Genomic DNA, 19,321 nt, shown 5'->3' with positions numbered 1-19,321 from the left:
CACTCCATTTAGCCTGTTAGCACCTTAGGAAGAAGGTAACGAGGTATAGTAGAGCCTAGTCTTGAGCTTACCCAATACACCACCTAAGGCAGGGGACTAACAGGAAGACAACAAGAGAAACAGGATAAGAATAAAAGATAAAATGGGGAACAGTCAGGGAAAGACACCTGAAGAAGGAGACCGGTTATGTGATATAATTGAGGATAGATATAGAAGTAGTGCAGCAAAGAACCTGGAAAAAGTATTAATCAAATCCAAAGTGCAAGATAGGCAGGCTGTGTGAATCCTTGTATATATGTCTATGAGAACCTCTGAATAAGATGAGAGATGAGTAATTGAGTAAAAAAAAAAAATAAATAAAAAAAATCAGTGAATGAGCACGTATGAATGAATCATCACACATCATTTTTGTGTCAAGAGATTTGTGACCTTTCTAGTTGTGGTGGAATCCCGGACAGATGCGTTATAGATAATTCAAATCTACATCTGAGACTGAATGAATTGAGTAATGATATAGTTCGTGTTATATGTGGCATTACATTGTAAAGTTTCCTGAATGCATTTGGCCAGAAAAAGGGCAAGGCATGGTTAATCTCATTATACAGTTATCTGCTCTTACAGTGAAATCCCGTGATTTTGAGTTTCTTTGTAGAAATTGATTTTGATAAGTCTAAAGAACTACAGAATTCTGTGAAGGACGACGCTGCATTCTGACGGGAGGGGGGAAGGATGGCGCTGCGCAGTTTTTCTTCTCCCTTCGCTCTTATCTCTGCTGAGTGTGAGCTGTGCTCAAAATTCTCTGTAATTCTATCCGTAAGGTACACGCTGAAAGATTTGTGCATTTTAAAGCAACAGTACTTAATTGAAGATTGGAAGTTAAAAGTAAGATATGGTGCCTAATTTAGAAGGGAATTGTAAGTGATTGCTTGGTCATTGTAAGTGATTGCTTGGTCATTAATGTGTTTGAACCTGCTTCTAGTTGTGTGATTGATTTGTATAGCAAATTGTGTCAAATTACAAGAGACAGAGAAGGAAGGAAGCAGTAAAACAAGTGGGACAAATATTGAAAAAGGCAAAAATACCAGAGTGTGAATGTTTGGATGTACAAAAAGGCACAGACAAGGGAAGAAAATAGCAAGTGAATAAATGATGCTTGAGAATGTGCAGCAGTATGGAAGGTGTATTATGAATGTTTGATTGACAAAGTGTAACCAGAGACCCAGACAAAACAGATGGACTTGTAAACACTGTGGTCAGACTCAGACAAACCCAGACTGAATAGCTACTTGTGTGACCTGTGCTACTGACCTAAGAGAATTGCACTAAATCCTATCCAGACAAGATCATAAGAAGCTGACATAATAGTGTGGATAGTGGGTAGTGGGGACATTGGCCCTTGAGGAGTAAGCTGACAGTAGATATCAGACGACCAACCCCATCAGGACCTAAAAGTGTGACTAGAATAAGAAAGATACAGGTGTATTATCCCTGGAGCCCCTCTGACCAGCTAGCTTTGCTGAAGCAGCTGCCTGCCCCTGAAGTCCAACCATTCCCGTTTTACAGACACATAAAGGAAGTACAGCAGACAAATAAGTGTACCTGGGCAGACCTAGAGAGGTTGGTGAGTTTAAAGGCAGGTGACGCACTAGATCATATAATTAAGACACACAGATGTGACAAAGAATCAGGCTTGGGGCATGGATGATAAATCTGCACGATCTGGGGAGACGTACTGTGAGTCACTAAGACAATGGGCTGCAGTGGAACAATCAGAGCAGTCTGTACTCCTGACTAATGTGACACAGCAAAGATGAGAGAGAGTAGAGATATACCTTGGACGGTTACAGCTGAAATGGGCAGACATGGGGTACATTTGCATAAACCCACTTGATGTTATAATACTGGTGAATGCATTCATTGACGGTATGAACAAAGACTTACGAGACGCAGTACAGACAGCCAGACCTGAATGGAGATATGTAGATCTGAAAGACCTCCTTAAGGTAGCTAAAGAAATTGAGCAAACAAGGACAATAAAACGACCTGTCATGTATGCTGGAGCACAAGGAAAAAAGTGGAGACGTAATAGGGAAGGCATGTGAGATGACACTGACGTTTCTTTTGACAATCTATTCCCCACATGACATCCATGCCATACTCCTACAAGTTCAACCAAAACATCTGTCTAGGGCCAGACAGCTCTGACTTGAGTGTGCTCTACTAATTCCTGAGTATGTCACCCTCAAAAGATGTAACGTTCTGAATCCAGCCACCCTCCTGCCTGTGGATTCAGAAAAGGGGGAATTGGTGACCGTATTGGCAAGTGAGGAAGGATACTTTGACATGACGCATGAACATGTCTGCATAGAACTGATGAGTCAGGAGACAGTTGGGTTTGCACACATTCATGAAAAACCTGTTCCTAATGCAGACTTTGAGTTTCTTTTTTGTAGATGGCCCCAGATACCACCAGGATGGACGATTCTACACTGGATATGCAGTAGTATCCTCACATGAGGTAATCCGAGCGGAACCACTCTCTCCTCACATGTCGGCGCAGGAGGCAGAGTTGAAGGCACTCACTGAGGCGTGTAGAGCCGCTGCAGGTAAAGTCGCTAATATTTTCACATATTCGAAGCCCATTAAAAATGCAGAGCTGGTGAAACAATTGATGGAGGCATTGATGTTACCAGTCCAGGTTGGCATTGTCAAGGTAAAAGCACACACAAAGGTGACTCCGTGGAGGTAGAGGGCAATAGAAGGGCGAACGAGGCTGCTAAAATAGCACAAGGCGGCCTAGAGAGAGCAGTGGACGGTGGCGGGGAGTCAGCGTATTCCAGCCACATTGGGTCTAGATGTCCTGAAATCCCTCCAGCAAAAGGCTGCCCAAACAGAGAAGGTACACCGGGGGAGACTGGGAGCTGAGCTGAACTCAAATGGAGTATGGGAGAATAAGGATAAAATGTGCCCACCAAAGTCCCTGTTCCCAATCATGGCGCAAGCAGCACATGGCCCCAATCACACCTCAAAAAGTCACATGTGTGCCATGGTAGATGCCTTCTGGATCGCTCCTGGCTTCAGTTGCGCAGCCGCGAAACTTGTACAATCATGCCTCATCTGTGCACAGCACAGCCCAGGTAAAACAGTAAAAGTCCCTAAGAAAGCGACACCTAGGCCTCTCTACCCGTTTCAGAGACGGCAGATTGACGACATACAGCTACCAAGGTAGGAGTGTATGCAAATATCCTAGTATGTGTAGATCTCTTCTCTGGATGGCCAGAGGCCTACCCGGTGAAAACGGCTACAGCTCGAGCCACTGCAAAGAAACTGGTGATGGAACTAGTACCACAATTCGGTGTCCCTGAAACAATTGAATCAGACAGAGGTACACACTTTACTGCTGAGGTAATGCAAAATGTAATGCAAATGATAGGTGTAGAACAAGCATTTCATACACCCTACCACCCACAGAGTTCAGGGAAGGTAGAGAGAATGAACGGGACACTAAAATTGAAAATACAGAAAACCATGGAACAAACCCATAAACCATGGCCAGAGTGTCTCCCATTAGCATTATTCTCAGTAGGGTACACACCCACGGGGAAAACTAAACTGTCACCCTTCGAGATACTGTTTGGAAGACCACCGAACACAGGGTTGTACTACCCACAGGTCTTAACACTCAATGTGGATAATTTGACAAGTTATGTAATCCAGTTGCAAAAGCATTTAACTCAAATGCATTCTCTAGTTTTCTCTTTCATTCCAGATCCAGATAGTGTGGAAGGAACTCACTGTCTACAACCTGGTGATTACGTATATGTCAAGAAACACTCCAGAAAGACCCTTGAACCCCGATATGAAGGACCTTACCAAGTACTCCTAACAACGCCTACTTCTGTTAAGTTGGAAGGACGACCAACCTGGATCCACGCATCGCATTGCAAACTAGCCACAGGAGTTAACAAAGCATAAGAGTGCATAATGTTTTGGTTTAGTTTTGTTGCATTTTCTGTAATAATGGTAGCTGCGTGGGACAGTCTAAATGCTCCAATGTCCTTGAATAATAAGTTTATACAACATCATGAAAAATTACTGAATGATTGGTCAAATGACACTCAGTCTCCAGCAGATTGCTGGATCTGCACACATTCACCAGTATCAGCCACTAGTATTCCGTTCCTTGTTATTCCTGTGCCACCCGAGGAATTATTTGCCTGGACCAGTTGTTCTGATACACTTGCTAATAATGCCACAAATAATGTGAAGTTATGGAACACAACTGTTGGAATACCTATTGTGGGATGGGTAGGATACCCTTGGTGGCAGGGTAATCTTTCAGGAAGTAATACATACCTTCAATATCTGGCATATAAAGGGGGGGCTTGGGTACCCAGGAATAGAACTCGATTAACCTACCTGGGGCAAATTCCAATGTATGGCCTACAAGTTAGTTTTAATGTAACTTCCCACTCTACTGATGCCTTCAAACCAATACTGCTAGAAAGAAGGTTGCATAACACGTCCTGGGAGTATTCCAATTTATTTCCCCAGGGCAATAATGAAACTTGTTTTAATATTTCAGGTAATATACCTTGCAATGAGTCATCTGGATATGAGAAAGGAACTCCCACCTGTGGAAATCCCGATGTAGGGTATTGTAGCCCTTTAGGACAACTTCCAAATTGGTGTATGCTTCAGAATGTATCTGCGTTCATAGATTTAGTTCATAGACTGGTATTACAACATTCAGCCCTATGGGACCTACCTAGTGACATGTACTGGATATGTGGAGACAATGCATATAAATGGTTGCCAGTAGGGGTAAAAGGTGCTTGTACTCTGGGTCGTTTGACTCCAGCTACCTTTGTTATTCCGAATGACCAGTTGAATACTCAGAGCATACCTAAACACACGTTGTACAAAAGAGCCACTGACAATACACCTCGTCTCTCTGGGAGACCACATATAGTGCAGATGAGTGTGGCTAATAAAATTGTCAGTTCTATTTTTATTTATCCTATGATTACTCAAATGTGGGATAAATTAGTCAGGGCTACAGATTACTTAGATGACCAAATATGGGATATATTGGAGATATTGAACACCACCGTTGCTGTCCAAAATCAGCTCATCATAGCCACTAATCAGCATACCATAGTATTAGATTATTTAACTGCAGCGCAAGGAGGTATGTGTCAAGTCATCGGACCAGCTTGCTGTCATTATATAGATCCCAACAGCATTATAAAGTTAAAATTGAAAATAGAGGATGTTCAAAAACTTAGAGATCAGTACGATAAAGACAATGATCGTACTAAGGATAGTTGGTGGTCAGATACATTCTCCTTTCTTAATCCAGCTAATTGGTTTAAGGGTATTGGAGGCTGGATAACTGGGATTATACTAAGTCTATTACGTATTGTTGTTTGTATCTTCGTAATATATGTGCTATTGAAACTTGTTTTTTGGTGTATCTCTGTATGCAAGAAAAGATGTAGAAATAGATAAGGAAGTTTGACTGTAAACAACAAGAATTTAACTATTATTCCTTTGAGTCCTAGATTGACATCTCATTTCTGGCATGAAGGAGCGTACTCTTGCAATGATGGACGTGGCTTCAGTATCTGGGGGATGGAGAAGGTAGAAGACCTGTCTCCCTTGGGCAACCCGTCGGCCTTGGATAGTACCTGGTGAACGAGCCACTATCCGCTGTTGTTGCAGGATCCAGTGTTCCAGATTGTGGAAAATGAAGATGTCAAAGGGGGGAATTATAGGAACTGAAGGAGTTAAATTGAGTTCTGTCTATGTTGCATTCTCTTGTTTAAAACCTTATCTGTTCTTCGAGGAGATGTCTCAGACGTCTCCCTTGTGAACCAAGGTCAAATACCTCTGCTTTTTCGCCTAAGTGACTTTCTTTGTAGAAAACAAGTTGTGAAATCATTTGTACTGCGCATGTCTGTAAATGTTTAAATTCTTTACTATAAAAGACGGAAGCCTAACTGATAAGCCAGAGGTGTCTTGGCAGGCATCCCGAGTGGTATTATACAGCCCCTGTCTGTGTTATCCTTATCGACGGAGCAATTGATTAGAGACATATGGTGCTTCACACCTAAGAACATCGGTCCTTCAGATGAAAGAGTAATCTGAGGGTTCCCGACAGCACCTTGATCCTATCAGGTGTTACTTGAATTAGGAACACTTAGACACTGTCAAAAACACACATGCTTGCCAAAAGCAAAAACGGGTAGAAATAATCACATTGGTAAAAGTAATGCTCATTAAACCAGCAATAGAATATGCTAACTAAGGCTAATTAAGCCAACAATATACGTTTGTGATCAAAATAAAGAAAAGCCACATGTTTCTGCCCGGGATCAAAACAGGGAACTTTCAGGAGGATGGCAAACAGAACAATCACTACACTACAGTCACCAGACAAGAGCGTTTACTGTGGTCATGGCAAGCATTAAAGATCAAGCACTCATTGTCAAAAGCGCTAGTTTGCAAGAGGAACGCTGTGTTTGTTCCCAGTTTCGATCTGAGGACCTTTCGCGTGTAAAGCGAACGTGATAACCGCTACACTACAGAAACCAACCGATGCAAACAAACAAAAAATGCTGTGGTCATGGCAAGCAATAAAGAACAAGCACTGAAAGTCAAAAAGATCGTTTTCCAAGAGAAAAAGCTGTGTTTCTGCCAAGTTTCGAACTGGCGACCTTTCGCGTGTGAGGCGAACGTGATAACCGCTACACTACAGAAACCGGATGCAAGCACTTACTGTGGTGACAACAAGCAATCGAGATCAAGAACTGAAAGTCAAAAGCTTGGATACCAAAGGGTAACAGCGTGTTTCAGCCCAGTTTCGAACTGGGGCCCTTTCTCGTGTTAGGCGAACGTGATAACCACTACACTACAGAAACCGGCTGTGTAAGGTTACTGTGGTCATGACGAGCCATTGAGAACAAAGACTCAACGTCAAAAGCTTTAATATCAACGCCTAATGTCATGCTTCTATCCAGTTTCGAACTGGGGACCGATGGCGTGTGAGGTGAACGTGACAACCACTACACTTCAGAAGCTCCATGCAAAGCTAAACATGTTTAAACATGCTGAAATGAACTTGAAAAAGAAAAAAACAGCCAGCCAAGTCAAGAGGTCTTCCTCTATGTCTGAAGACAGGACAAAGTGCATTTTGCAACACAGGAACCTTTCATTTGTCAGGCTACTGGAGAAAAAGAACAAACAGGGAAACAAAACCATGCTCCACAAAACATTCTCATGCCTTTGTCCAAAAGCCAAAAAGAAAAAGCACCTAGATGCCTGCTTTCGCACCTTGATCCTATCAGGTGTTACTTGAATTAGGAACACTTAGACACTGTCAAAAACACACATGCTTGCCAAAAGCAAAAACGGGTAGAAATAATCACATTGGTAAAAGTAATGCTCATTAAACCAGCAATAGAATATGCTAACTAAGGCTAATTAAGCCAACAATATACGTTTGTGATCAAAATAAAGAAAAGCCACATGTTTCTGCCCGGGATCAAAACAGGGAACTTTCAGGAGGATGGCAAACAGGACAATCACTACACTACAGTAACCAGACAAGAGCGTTTACTGTGGTCATGGCAAGCATTAAAGATCAAGCACTCATTGTCAAAAGCGGTAGTTTGCAAGAGGAAAGCTGTGATTCTGCCCAGTTTCAAACTGAGGACCTTTCGCATGTAAAGCGAGCGTGATAACCGCTACACTACAGAAACCAACTGATTCAAGCAAACAAAAAATGCTGTGGTCATGGCAAGCAATAAAGAACAAGCACTGAAAGTCAAAAAGATCATTTTCCAAGAGAAAAAGCTGTGTTTCTGCCCAGTTTCGAACTGGGGATCTTTCGCGTGTTAGGCGCACAAGATAACCGCTACACTACAGAAACCAAATGCAAGCGCTTACTTTGGTGACAACAAGCAATCGAGATCAAGAACTGAAAGTCAAAAGCTTGGATACCAAAGAGTAACAGCGTGTTTCTGCCCAGTTTTGACCTGGGGACCTTTCGCGTGTTAGGCGAACGTGATAACCACTAGACTACAGAAACCAGCTGTGGAAGGTTACTGTGGTCATGACGAGCCATCGAGAAAAAAGACTCAACTTCAAAAGCTTTAATATCAACGCCTAATGTCATGCTTCTATCCAGTTTCGAACTGGGGACCGTTCGCGTGTGAGGTGAACGTGACAACCACTACACTTCAGAAACTCCATGCAAAGCTAAAGATGTTTAAACATGCTGAAATGAACTTGAAAAAGAAAAAAACAGCCAGCCAAAGTCAAGAGGTCTTCCTCTATGTCTGAAGACAGGACAAAGTGCATTTTGCAACACAGGAACCTTTCATTTGTCAGGCTATTGGAGAAAAAGAACAAACAGGGAAACAAAACCATGCTCCACAAAACATTCTCATGCCTTTGTCCAAAAGCCAAAAAGAAAAAGCACCTAGATGCCTGCTTTCGCACCTTGATCCTATCAGGTGTTACTTGAATTAGGAACACTTAGACACTGTCAAAAACACACATGCTTGCCAAAAGCAAAAACGGGTAGAAATAATCACATTGGTAAAAGTAATGCTCATTAAACCAGCAATAGAATATGCTAACTAAGGCTAATTAAGCCAACAATATACGTTTGTGATCAAAATAAAGAAAAGCCACATGTTTCTGCCCGGGATCAAAACAGGGAACTTTCAGGAGGATGGCAAACAGGACAATCACTACACTACAGTAACCAGACAAGAGCGTTTACTGTGGTCATGGGAAGCAATAAAGATCAAGCACTCATTATCAAAAGCGCTAGTTTGCAAGAATAACGCTGTGTTTCTGCACAGTTTCGAACTGAGGACCTTTCGCGTGTAAAGCGAACGTGACAACCGCTACACTACAGAAACCAACCAATTCAAACAAGCAAAAAATGCTGTGGTCATGGCAAGCAATAAAGAACAAGCACTGAAAGTCAAAAAGATCGTTTTCCAAGAGAAAAAGCTGTGTTTCTGCCCAGTTTCGAACTGGGAACCTTTCGCGTGTGAGGCGAACGTGATAACCGCTACACTACAGAAACCGGATGCAAGCGCTTACTGTGGTGACAACAAGCAATCGAGATCAAGAACTGAAAGTCAAAAGCTTGGATACCAAAGGGTAACAGCGTGTTTCTGCCCAGTTTTGAAGTGGGGACCTTTCGCGTGTTAGGCGAACGTGATAACCACTACACTACAGAAACCGGCTGTGGAAGGTTACTGTGGTCATGACGAGCCATCGAGAACAAAGACTCAACGTCAAAAGCTTTAATATCAACGCATAATGTCATGCTTCTATCCAGTTTCGAACTGAGGACCGTTGGCGCGTGAGGTGAACGTGACAACCACTACACTTCAGAAACTCCATGCAAAGCTAAAGATGTTTAAACATGCTGAAATGAACTTGAAAAAGAAAAAAACAGCCAGCCAAAGTCAAGAGGTCTTCCTCTATGTCTGAAGACAGGACAAAGTACATTTTGCAACACAGGAACCTTTCATTTGTCAGGCTATTGGAGAAAAAGAACAAACAGAGAAACAAAACCATGCTCCACAAAACATTCTCATGCCTTTGTCCAAAAGCCAAAAAGAAAAAGCACCTAGATGCCTGCTTTCGCACCTTGATCCTATCAGGTGTTACTTGAATTAGGAACACTTAGACACTGTCAAAAACACACATGCTTGCCAAAAGCAAAAATGGGTAGAAATAATCACATTGGTAAAAGTAATGCTCATTAAACCAGCAATAGAATATGCTAACTAAGGCTAATTAAGCCAACAATATACGTTTGTGATCAAAATAAAGAAAAGCCACATGTTTCTGCCAGGGATCAAAACAGGGTACTTTCAGGAGGATGGCAAACAGGACAATCACTACACTACAGTAACCAGACAAGAGCGTTTACTGTGGTCATGGGAAGCAATAAAGATCAAGCACTCATTGTCAAAAGCGCTAGTTTGCAAGAGGAACGCTGTGTTTCTGCCCAGTTTCGAACTGAGGACCTTTCGCGTGTAAAGCGAACGTGGTAACCGCTACACTACAGAAACCAACCGATTCAAACCAACCGATTCAAACCAACAAAAAATGCTGTGGTCATGGCAAGCAATAAAGAACAAGCAATGAAAGTCAAAAAGATCGTTTTCCAAGAGAAAAAGCTGTGTTTCTGCCCAGTTTCGAACTGGGGACCTTTCGCGTGTGAGGCGAACGTGATAACCGCTACACTACAGAAACCGGATGCAAGTGCTTACTGTGGTGACAACAAGCAATCGAGAGCAAGAACTGAAAGTCAAAAGCTTGGATACCAAAGGGTAACAGCGTGTTTCTGCCCAGTTTCGAACTGGGTACTTTTCGCGTGTTAGGCGAACGTGCTAACCACTACACTACAGAAACCGGCTGCGGAAGGTTACTGTGGTCATGACGAGCCATCGAGAACAAAGACTCAACGTCAAAAGCTTTAATATCAACGGCTAATGTCATGCTTCTATCCAGTTTCGAACTGGGGACCGTTAGCGTGTGAGGTGAACGTGACAACCACTACACTTCAGAAACTCCATGCAAAGGTAAAGATGTTTAAACATGCTGAAATGAACTTGAAAAAGAGAAAAACAGCCAGCCAAAGTCAAGAGGTCTTCCTCTATGTCTTAAGACAGGACAAAGTGCATTTTGCAACACAGGAACCTTTCATTTGTCAGGCTTTTGGAGAAAAAGAACAAACAGGGAAACAAAACCATGCTCCACAAAACATTCTCATGCCTTTGTCCAAAAGCCAAAAAGAAAAAGCACCTAGATGCCTGCTTTCGCACCTTGATCCTATCAGGTGTTACTTGAATTAGGAACACTTAGACACTGTCAAAAACACACATGCTTGCCAAAAGCAAAAACGGGTAGAAATAATCACATTGGTAAAAGTAATGCTCATTAAACCAGCAATAGAATATGCTAACTAAGGCTAATTAAGCCAACAATATACGTTTGTGATCAAAATAAAGAAAAGCCACATGTTTCTGCCCGGGATCAAAACAGGGAACTTTCAGGAGGATGGCAAACAGGACAATCACTACACTACAGTAACCAGACAAGAGAGTTTACTGTGGTCATTGCAAGCATTAACGATCAAGCACTCATTGTCAAAAGCGCTAGTTTGCAAGAGGAACACTGTGTTTCTGCCCAGTTTCGAACTGAGGACTTGTCGCGTGTAAAGCAAACATGATAACCGCTACACTACAGAAACCAACCGATTCAAACAAACAAAAAATGCTGTGGTCATGGCAAGCAATAAAGAACAATCACTGAAAGTCAAAAAGATCGTTTTCCAAGAGAAAAAGCTGTGTTTCTGCCCAGTTTCGAACTGGGGACTTTTCGCGTGTGAGGCGAATGTGATAACCGCTACACTACAGAATCCGGATGCAAGCGCTTACTGTGGTGACAACAAGCAATCGAGATCAAGAACTGAAAGTCAAAAGCTTGGATACCAAAGGGTAACAGCGTGTTTCTGCCAAGTTTCGAACTGGGGACCTTTCGCGTGTTAGGCGAACGTGATAACCACTACACTACAGAAACCGGCTGCGGAAGATTACTGTAGTCATGACGAGCCATCGAGAACAAAGACTCAACGTCAAAAGCTTTAATATCAACACATAATGTCATGCTTCTATCCAGTTTCGAACTGGGGACCGTTCGCGTGTGAGGTGAACGTGACAACCACTACACTTCAGAAACTCCATGCAAAGCTAAAGATGTTTAAACATGCTGAAATGAACTTGAAAAAGAAAAAAACATCCAGCCAAAGTCAAGAGGTCTTCCTCTATGTCTGAAGACAGGACAAAGTGCATTTTGCAACACAGGAACTTTTCATTTGTCAGGCTATTGGAGAAAAAGAACAAACAGGGAAACAAAACCATGCTCCACAAAACATTCTCATGCCTTTGTCCAAAAGCCAAAAAGAAAAAGCACCTAGATGCCTGCTTTCGCACCTTGATCCTATCAGGTGTTACTTGAATTAGGAACACTTAGACACTGTCAAAAACACACATGCTTGCCAAAAGCAAAAACGGGTAGAAATAATCACATTGGTAAAAGTAATGCTCATTAAACCAGCAATAGAATATGTTAACTAAGGCTAATTAAGCCAACAATATACGTTTGTGATCAAAATAAAGAAAAGCCACATGTTTCTGCCCGGGATCAAAACAGGGAACTTTCAGGAGGATGGCAAACAGGACAATCACTACACTACAGTAAGCAGACAAGAGCGTTTACTGTGGTCATGGCAAGCATTAAAGATCAAGCACTCATTGACAAAAGCGCTAGTTTGCAAGTGGAATGCTGTGTTTCTGCCCAGTTTCGAACTGAGGCCCTTTCACGTGTAAAGCGAACGTGATAACCGCTACACTACAGAAACCAACCGATTCAAACAAACAAAAAATGCTGTGGTCATGGCAAGCAATAAAGAACAAGCACTGAAAGTCAAAAAGATCGTTTTCCAAGAGAAAAAGCTGTGTTTCTGCCCAGTTTCGAACTGGGGACCTTTCGCGTGTGAGGCGAACGTGATAACCGCTACACTACAGAAACCGGATGCAAGCGCTTACTGTGGTGACAACAAGCAATCGAGATCAAGAACTGAAAGTCAAAAGCTTGGATACCAAAGGGTAACAGCGTGTTTCTGCCCAGTTTCGAAGTGGGGACCTTTCGCGTGTTAGGCGAACGTGATAACCACTACACTACAGAAACCGGCTGTGGAAGGTTACTGTGGTCATGACGAGCCATCGAGAACAAAGACTCAACGTCAAAAGCTTTAATATCAACGCCTAATGTCATGCTTCTATCCAGTTTCGAACTGAGGAACGTTGGCGCGTGAGGTGAACGTGACAACCACTACACTTCAGAAACTCCATGCAAAGCCAAAGATGTTTAAACGTGCTGAAATGAACTTGAAAAAGAAAAAAACAGCCAGCCAAAGTCAAGAGGTCTTCCTCTATGTCTGAAGACAGGACAAAGTGCATTTTGCAACACAGGAACCTTTCATTTGTCAGGCTATTGGAGAAAAAGAACAAACAGGGAAACAAAACCATGCTCCACAAAACATTCTCATGCCTTTGTCCAAAAGCCAAAAAGAAAAAGCACCTAGATGCCTGCTTTCGCACCTTGATCCTATCAGGTGTTACTTGAATTAGGAACACTTAGACACTGTCAAAAACACACATGCTTGCCAAAAGCAAAAACGGGTAGAAATAATCACATTGGTAAAAGTAATGCTCATTAAACCAGCAATAGAATATGTTAACTAAGGCTAATTAAGCCAACAATATACGTTTGTGATCAAAATAAAGAAAAGCCACATGTTTCTGCCCGGGATCAAAACAGGGAACTTTCAGGAGGATGGCAAACAGGACAATCACTACACTACAGTAAGCAGACAAGAGCGTTTACTGTGGTCATGGCAAGCATTAAAGATCAAGCACTCATTGACAAAAGCGCTAGTTTGCAAGAGGAATGCTGTGTTTCTGCCCAGTTTCGAACTGAGGCCCTTTCACGTGTAAAGCGAACGTGATAACCACTACACTACAGAAACCAACCGATTCAAACAAACAAAAAATGCTGTGGTCATGGCAAGCAATAAAGAACAAGCACTGAAAGTCAAAAAGATCGTTTTCCAAGAGAAAAAGCTGTGTTTCTGCCCAGTTTCGAACTGGGGACCTTTCGCGTGTGAGGCGAACGTGATAACCGCTACACTACAGAAACCGGATGCAAGCACTTACTGTGGTGACAACAAGCAATCGAGATCAAGAACTGAAAGTCAAAAGCTTGGAAACCAAAGGGTAACAGCGTGTTTCTGCCCAGTTTCGAAGTGGGGACCTTTCGCGTGTTAGGCGAACGTGATAACCACTACACTACAGAAACCGGCTGTGGAAGGTTACTGTGGTCATGACGAGCCATCGAGAACAAAGACTCAACGTCAAAAGCTTTACTATCAACGCCTAATGTCATGCTTCTATCCAGTTTCGAACTGAGGACCGTTGGCGCGTGAGGTGAACGTGACAACCACTACACTTCAGAAACTCCATGCAAAGCCAAAGATGTTTAAACGTGCTGAAATGAACTTGAAAAAGAAAAAAACAGCCAGCCAAAGTCAAGAGGTCTTCCTCTATGTCTGAAGACAGGACAAAGTGCATTTTGCAACACACGAACCTTTCATTTGTCAGGCTATTGGAGAAAAAGAACAAACAGGGAAACAAAACCATGCTCCACAAAACATTCTCATGCCTTTGTCCAAAAGCCAAAAAGAAAAAGCACCTAGATGCCTGCTTTCGCACCTTGATCCTATCAGGTGTTACTTGAATTAGGAACACTTAGACACTGTCAAAAACACACATGCTTGCCAAAAGCAAAAACGGGTAGAAATAATCACATTGGTAAAAGTAATGCTCATTAAACCAGCAATAGAATATGTTAACTAAGGCTAATTAAGCCAACAATATACGTTTGTGATCAAAATAAAGAAAAGCCACATGTTTCTGCCCGGGATCAAAACAGGGAACTTTCAGGAGGATGGCAAACAGGACAATCACTACACTACAGTAAGCAGACAAGAGCGTTTACTGTGGTCATGGCAAGCATTAAAGATCAAGCACTCATTGTCAAAAGCACTAGTTTGCAAGAGGAATGCTGTGTTTCTGCCCAGTTTCGAACTGAGGCCCTTTCACGTGTAAAGCGAACGTGATAACCGCTACACTACAGAAACCAACCGATTCAAACAAACAAAAAATGCTGTGGTCATGGCAAGCAATAAAGAACAAGCACTGAAAGTCAAAAAGATCGTTTTCCAAGAGAAAAAGCTGTGTTTCTGCCCAGTTTCGAACTGGGGACCTTTCGCGTGTGAGGCGAACGTGATAACCGCTACACTACAGAAACCGGATGCAGGCGCTTACTGTGGTGACAACAAGCAATCGAGATCAAGAACTGAAAGTCAAAAGCTTGGATACCAAAGGGTAACAGCGTGTTTCTGCCCAGTTTCGAAGTGGGGACCTTTCGCGTGTTAGGCGAACGTGATAACCACTACACTACAGAAACCGGCTGTGGAAGGTTACTGTGGTCATGACGAGCCATCGAGAACAAAGACTCTACGTCAAAAGTTTTAATATCAACGCCTAATGTCATGCTTCTGTCCAGTTTCGAACTGAGGACCGTTGGCGCGTGAGGTGAACGTGACAACCACTACACTTCAGAAACTCCATGCAAAGCCAAAGATGTTTAAACGTGCTGAAATGAACTTGAAAAAGAAAAAAACAGCCAGCCAAAGTCAAGAGGTCTTCCTCTATGTCTGAAGACAGGACAAAGTGCATTTTGCAACACAGGAACCTTTCATTTGTCAGGCTATTGGAGAAAAAGAACAAACAGGGAAACAAAACCATGCTCCACAAAACATTCTCATGCCTTTGTCCAAAAGCCAAAAAGAAAAAGCACCTAGATGCCTGCTTTCGCACCTTGATCCTATCAGGTGTTACTTGAATTAGGAACACTTAGACACTGTCAAAAACACACATGCTTGCCAAAAGCAAAAACGGGTAGAAATAATCACATTGGTAAAAGTAATGCTCATTAAACCAGCAATAGAATATGTTAACTAAGGCTAATTAAGCCAACAATATACGTTTGTGATCAAAATAAAGAAAAGCCACATGTTTCTGCCCGGGATCAAAACAGGGAACTTTCAGGAGGATGGCAAACAGGACAATCACTACACTACAGTAAGCAGACAAGAGCGTTTACTGTGGTCATGGCAAGCATTAAAGATCAAGCACTCATTGTCAAAAGCGCTAGTTTGCAAGAGGAATGCTGTGTTTCTGCCCAGTTTCGAACTGAGGCCCTTTCACGTGTAAAGCGAACGTGATAACCGCTACACTACAGAAACCAACCGATTCAAACAAACAAAAAATGCTGTGGTCATGGCAAGCAATAAAGAACAAGCACTGAAAGTCAAAAAGATCGTTTTCCAAGAGAAAAAGCTGTGTTTCTGCCCAGTTTCGAACTGGGGACCTTTCGCGTGTGAGGCGAACGTGATAACCGCTACACTACAGAAACCGGATGCAAGTGCTTACTGTGGTGACAACAAGCAATCGAGATCAAGAACTGAAAGTCAAAAGCTTGGATACCAAAGGGTAACAGCGTGTTTCTGCCCAGTTTCGAAGTGGGGACCTTTCGCGTGTTAGGCGAACGTGATAACCACTACACTACAGAAACCGGCTGTAGAAGGTTACTGTGGTCATGACGAGCCATCGAGAACAAAGACTCAACGTCAAAAGCTTTAATATCAACGCCTAATGTCGTGCTTCTATCCAGTTTCGAACTGAGGACCGTTGGCGCGTGAGGTGAACGTGACAACCACTACACTTCAGAAACTCCATGCAAAGCTAAAGATGTTTAAACATGCTGAAATGAACTTGAAAAAGAAAAAAATAGCCAGCCAAAGTCAAGAGGTCTTCCTCTATGTCTGAAGACAGGACAAAGTGCATTTTGCAACACAGGAACCTTTCATTTGTCAGGCTATTGGAGAAAAAGAACAAACAGGGAAACAAAACCATGCTCCACAAAACATTCTCATGCCTTTGTCCAAAAGCCAAAAAGAAAAAGCACCTAGATGCCTGCTTTCGCACCTTGATCCTATCAGGTGTTACTTGAATTAGGAACACTTAAACACTGTCAAAAACACACATGCTTGCCAAAAGCAAAAATGGGTAGAAATAATCACATTGGTAAAAGTAATGCTCATTAAACCAGCAATAGAATATGCTAACTAAGGCTAATTAAGCCAACAATATACGTTTGTGATCAAAATAAAGAAAAGCCACATGTTTCTGCCCGGGATCAAAACAGGGAACTTTCAGGAGGATGGCAAACAGGACAATCACTACACTACAGTAAGCAGACAAGAGCGTTTACTGTGGTCATGGCAAGCATTAAAGATCAAGCACTCATTGACAAAAGCGCTAGTTTGCAAGAGGAATGCTGTGTTTCTGCCCAGTTTCGAACTGAGGCCCTTTCACGTGTAAAGCGAACGTGATAACCACTACACTACAGAAACCAACCGATTCAAACAAACAAAAAATGCTGTGGTCATGGCAAGCAATAAAGAACAAGCACTGAAAGTCAAAAAGATCGTTTTCCAAGAGAAAAAGCTGTGTTTCTGCCCAGTTTCGAACTGGTGACCTTGCTCGTGTGAGGCGAACGTGATAACCGCTACACTACAGAAACCGGATGCAAGTGCTTACTGTGGTGACAACAAGCAATCGAGATCAAGAACTGAAAGTCAAAAGCTTGGATACCAAAGGGTAACAGCGTGTTTCTGCCCAGTTTCGAACTGGGTACTTTTCGCGTGTTAGGCGAACGTGCTAACCACTACACTACAGAAACCGGCTGCGGAAGGTTACTGTGGTCATGACGAGCCATCGAGAACAAAGACTCAACGTCAAAAGCTTTAATATCAACGCCTAATGTCATGCTTCTATCCAGTTTCGAACTGGGGACCGTTCGCGTGTGAGGTGAACGTGACAACCACTACACTTCAGAAACTCCATGCAAAGGTAAAGATGTTTAAACATGCTGAAATGAACTTGAAAAAGAGAAAAACAGCCAGCCAAAGTCAAGAGGTCTTCCTCTATGTCTTAAGACAGGACAAAGTGCATTTTGCAACACAGGAACCTTTCATTTGTCAGGCTTTTGGAGAAAAAGAACAAACAGGGAAACAAAACCATGCTCCACAAAACATTCTCATGCCTTTGTCCAAAAGCCAAAAAGAAAAAGCACCTAGATGCCTGCTTTCGCACCTTGATCCTATCAGGTGTTACTTGAATTAGGAACACTTAGACACTGTCAAAAACACACATGCTTGCCAAAAGCAAAAACGGGTAGAAATAATCACATTGGTAAAAGTAATGCTCATTAAACCAGCAATAGAATATGCTAACTAAGGCTAATTAAGCCAACAATATACGTTTGTGATCAAAATAAAGAAAAGCCACATGTTTCTGCCCGGGATCAAAACAGGGAATTTTCAGGAGGATGGCAAACAGGACAATCACTACACTACAGTAACCAGACAAGAGCATTTACTGTGGTCATTGCAAGCATTAACGATCAAGCACTCATTGTCAAAAGCGCTAGTTTGCAAGAGGAACACTGTGTTTCTGCCCAGTTTCGAACTGAGGACCTGTCGCATGTAAAGCAAACATGATAACCGCTACACTACAGAAACCAACCGATTCAAACAAACAAAAAATGATGTGGTCATGGCAAGCAATAAAGAACAAGCACTGAAAGTCAAAAAGATCGTTTTCCAAGAGAAAAAGCTGTGTTTCTGCACAGTTTCGAACTGGGGACTCTTCGCGTGTGAGGCGAATGTGATAACCGCTACACTACAGAAACCGGATGCAAGCGCTTACTGTGGTGACAACAAGCAATCGAGATCAAGAACTGAAAGTCAAAAGCTTGGATACCAAAGGGTAACAGCGTGTTTCTGCCAAGTTTCGAACTGGGGACCTTTCGCGTGTTAGGCGAACGTGATAACCACTACACTACAGAAACCGGCTGCGGAAGATTACTGTAGTCATGACAAGCCATCGAGAACAAAGACTCAACGTCAAAAGCTTTAATATCAACACCTAATGTCATGCTTCTATCCAGTTTCGAACTGGGGACCTTTCGCGTGTGAGGTGAACGTGACAACCACTACACTTCAGAAACTCCATGCAAAGCTAAAGATGTTTAAACATGCTGAAATGAACTTGAAAAAGAAAAAAACATCCAGCCAAAGTCAAGAGGTCTTCCTCTATGTCTGAAGACAGGACAAAGTGCATTTTGCAACACAGGAACTTTTCATTTGTCAGGCTATTGGAGAAAAAGAACAAACAGGGAAACAAAACCATGCTCCACAAAACATTCTCATGCCTTTGTCCAAAAGCCATAAAGAAAAAGCACCTAGATGCCTGCTTTCGCACCTTGATCCTATCAGGTGTTACTTGAATTAGGAACACTTAGACACTGTCAAAAACAGACATGCTTGCCAAAAGCAAAAACGGGTAGAAATAATCACATTGGTAAAAGTAATGCTCATTAAACCAGCAATAGAATATGCTAACTAATGCTAATTAAGCCAACAATATACGTTTGTGATCAAAATAAAGAAAAGCCACATGTTTCTGCCCGGGATCAAAACAGGGAACTTTCAGGAGGATGGCAAACAGGACAATCACTACAGTAACCAGACAAG

General features: G+C 42.3%; 17 non-coding genes across 17 annotated transcripts; all 17 read right to left on the bottom strand.

Annotated features, from left to right (window-relative positions):
• Positions 1–9,030: 9,030 nt before the first annotated feature.
• Positions 9,031–9,103, bottom strand: TRNAV-CAC (transfer RNA valine (anticodon CAC)). Its single transcript has one exon. It is a non-coding gene; the product is annotated as a tRNA-Val (tRNA).
• A 927-nt stretch (positions 9,104–10,030) lies between these two features.
• TRNAV-UAC (transfer RNA valine (anticodon UAC)) lies at positions 10,031–10,103 on the bottom strand. The gene has a single exon. It is a non-coding gene; the product is annotated as a tRNA-Val (tRNA).
• A 111-nt stretch (positions 10,104–10,214) lies between these two features.
• TRNAV-CAC (transfer RNA valine (anticodon CAC)) lies at positions 10,215–10,287 on the bottom strand. Its single transcript has one exon. It is a non-coding gene; the product is annotated as a tRNA-Val (tRNA).
• Positions 10,288–11,543: 1,256 nt separating this feature from the next.
• On the bottom strand, positions 11,544–11,616 carry TRNAV-AAC (transfer RNA valine (anticodon AAC)). Its single transcript has one exon. It is a non-coding gene; the product is annotated as a tRNA-Val (tRNA).
• Positions 11,617–12,384: 768 nt separating this feature from the next.
• On the bottom strand, positions 12,385–12,457 carry TRNAV-UAC (transfer RNA valine (anticodon UAC)). Its single transcript has one exon. It is a non-coding gene; the product is annotated as a tRNA-Val (tRNA).
• A 97-nt stretch (positions 12,458–12,554) lies between these two features.
• TRNAV-CAC (transfer RNA valine (anticodon CAC)) lies at positions 12,555–12,627 on the bottom strand. Its single transcript has one exon. It is a non-coding gene; the product is annotated as a tRNA-Val (tRNA).
• Positions 12,628–12,713: 86 nt separating this feature from the next.
• On the bottom strand, positions 12,714–12,786 carry TRNAV-AAC (transfer RNA valine (anticodon AAC)). The gene has a single exon. It is a non-coding gene; the product is annotated as a tRNA-Val (tRNA).
• Positions 12,787–13,554: 768 nt separating this feature from the next.
• Positions 13,555–13,627, bottom strand: TRNAV-UAC (transfer RNA valine (anticodon UAC)). Its single transcript has one exon. It is a non-coding gene; the product is annotated as a tRNA-Val (tRNA).
• A 97-nt stretch (positions 13,628–13,724) lies between these two features.
• TRNAV-CAC (transfer RNA valine (anticodon CAC)) lies at positions 13,725–13,797 on the bottom strand. Its single transcript has one exon. It is a non-coding gene; the product is annotated as a tRNA-Val (tRNA).
• Positions 13,798–13,883: 86 nt separating this feature from the next.
• Positions 13,884–13,956, bottom strand: TRNAV-AAC (transfer RNA valine (anticodon AAC)). Its single transcript has one exon. It is a non-coding gene; the product is annotated as a tRNA-Val (tRNA).
• A 768-nt stretch (positions 13,957–14,724) lies between these two features.
• Positions 14,725–14,797, bottom strand: TRNAV-UAC (transfer RNA valine (anticodon UAC)). The gene has a single exon. It is a non-coding gene; the product is annotated as a tRNA-Val (tRNA).
• A 97-nt stretch (positions 14,798–14,894) lies between these two features.
• Positions 14,895–14,967, bottom strand: TRNAV-CAC (transfer RNA valine (anticodon CAC)). Its single transcript has one exon. It is a non-coding gene; the product is annotated as a tRNA-Val (tRNA).
• Positions 14,968–15,053: 86 nt separating this feature from the next.
• TRNAV-AAC (transfer RNA valine (anticodon AAC)) lies at positions 15,054–15,126 on the bottom strand. The gene has a single exon. It is a non-coding gene; the product is annotated as a tRNA-Val (tRNA).
• A 768-nt stretch (positions 15,127–15,894) lies between these two features.
• Positions 15,895–15,967, bottom strand: TRNAV-UAC (transfer RNA valine (anticodon UAC)). Its single transcript has one exon. It is a non-coding gene; the product is annotated as a tRNA-Val (tRNA).
• A 97-nt stretch (positions 15,968–16,064) lies between these two features.
• Positions 16,065–16,137, bottom strand: TRNAV-CAC (transfer RNA valine (anticodon CAC)). Its single transcript has one exon. It is a non-coding gene; the product is annotated as a tRNA-Val (tRNA).
• A 927-nt stretch (positions 16,138–17,064) lies between these two features.
• On the bottom strand, positions 17,065–17,137 carry TRNAV-UAC (transfer RNA valine (anticodon UAC)). The gene has a single exon. It is a non-coding gene; the product is annotated as a tRNA-Val (tRNA).
• A 1,426-nt stretch (positions 17,138–18,563) lies between these two features.
• TRNAV-AAC (transfer RNA valine (anticodon AAC)) lies at positions 18,564–18,636 on the bottom strand. The gene has a single exon. It is a non-coding gene; the product is annotated as a tRNA-Val (tRNA).
• Between the last annotated feature and the right edge of the window lie 685 nt (positions 18,637–19,321).

This window comes from Dendrobates tinctorius, unplaced genomic scaffold, assembly GCF_039654945.1.
Source record: "Dendrobates tinctorius isolate UK_male_01 unplaced genomic scaffold, ASM3965494v1 ptg000332l, whole genome shotgun sequence".
In the NCBI taxonomy this organism is placed as follows: Eukaryota; Metazoa; Chordata; class Amphibia; order Anura; family Dendrobatidae; genus Dendrobates; species Dendrobates tinctorius.
This window is presented reverse-complemented; position numbering and strand designations above follow the sequence as displayed.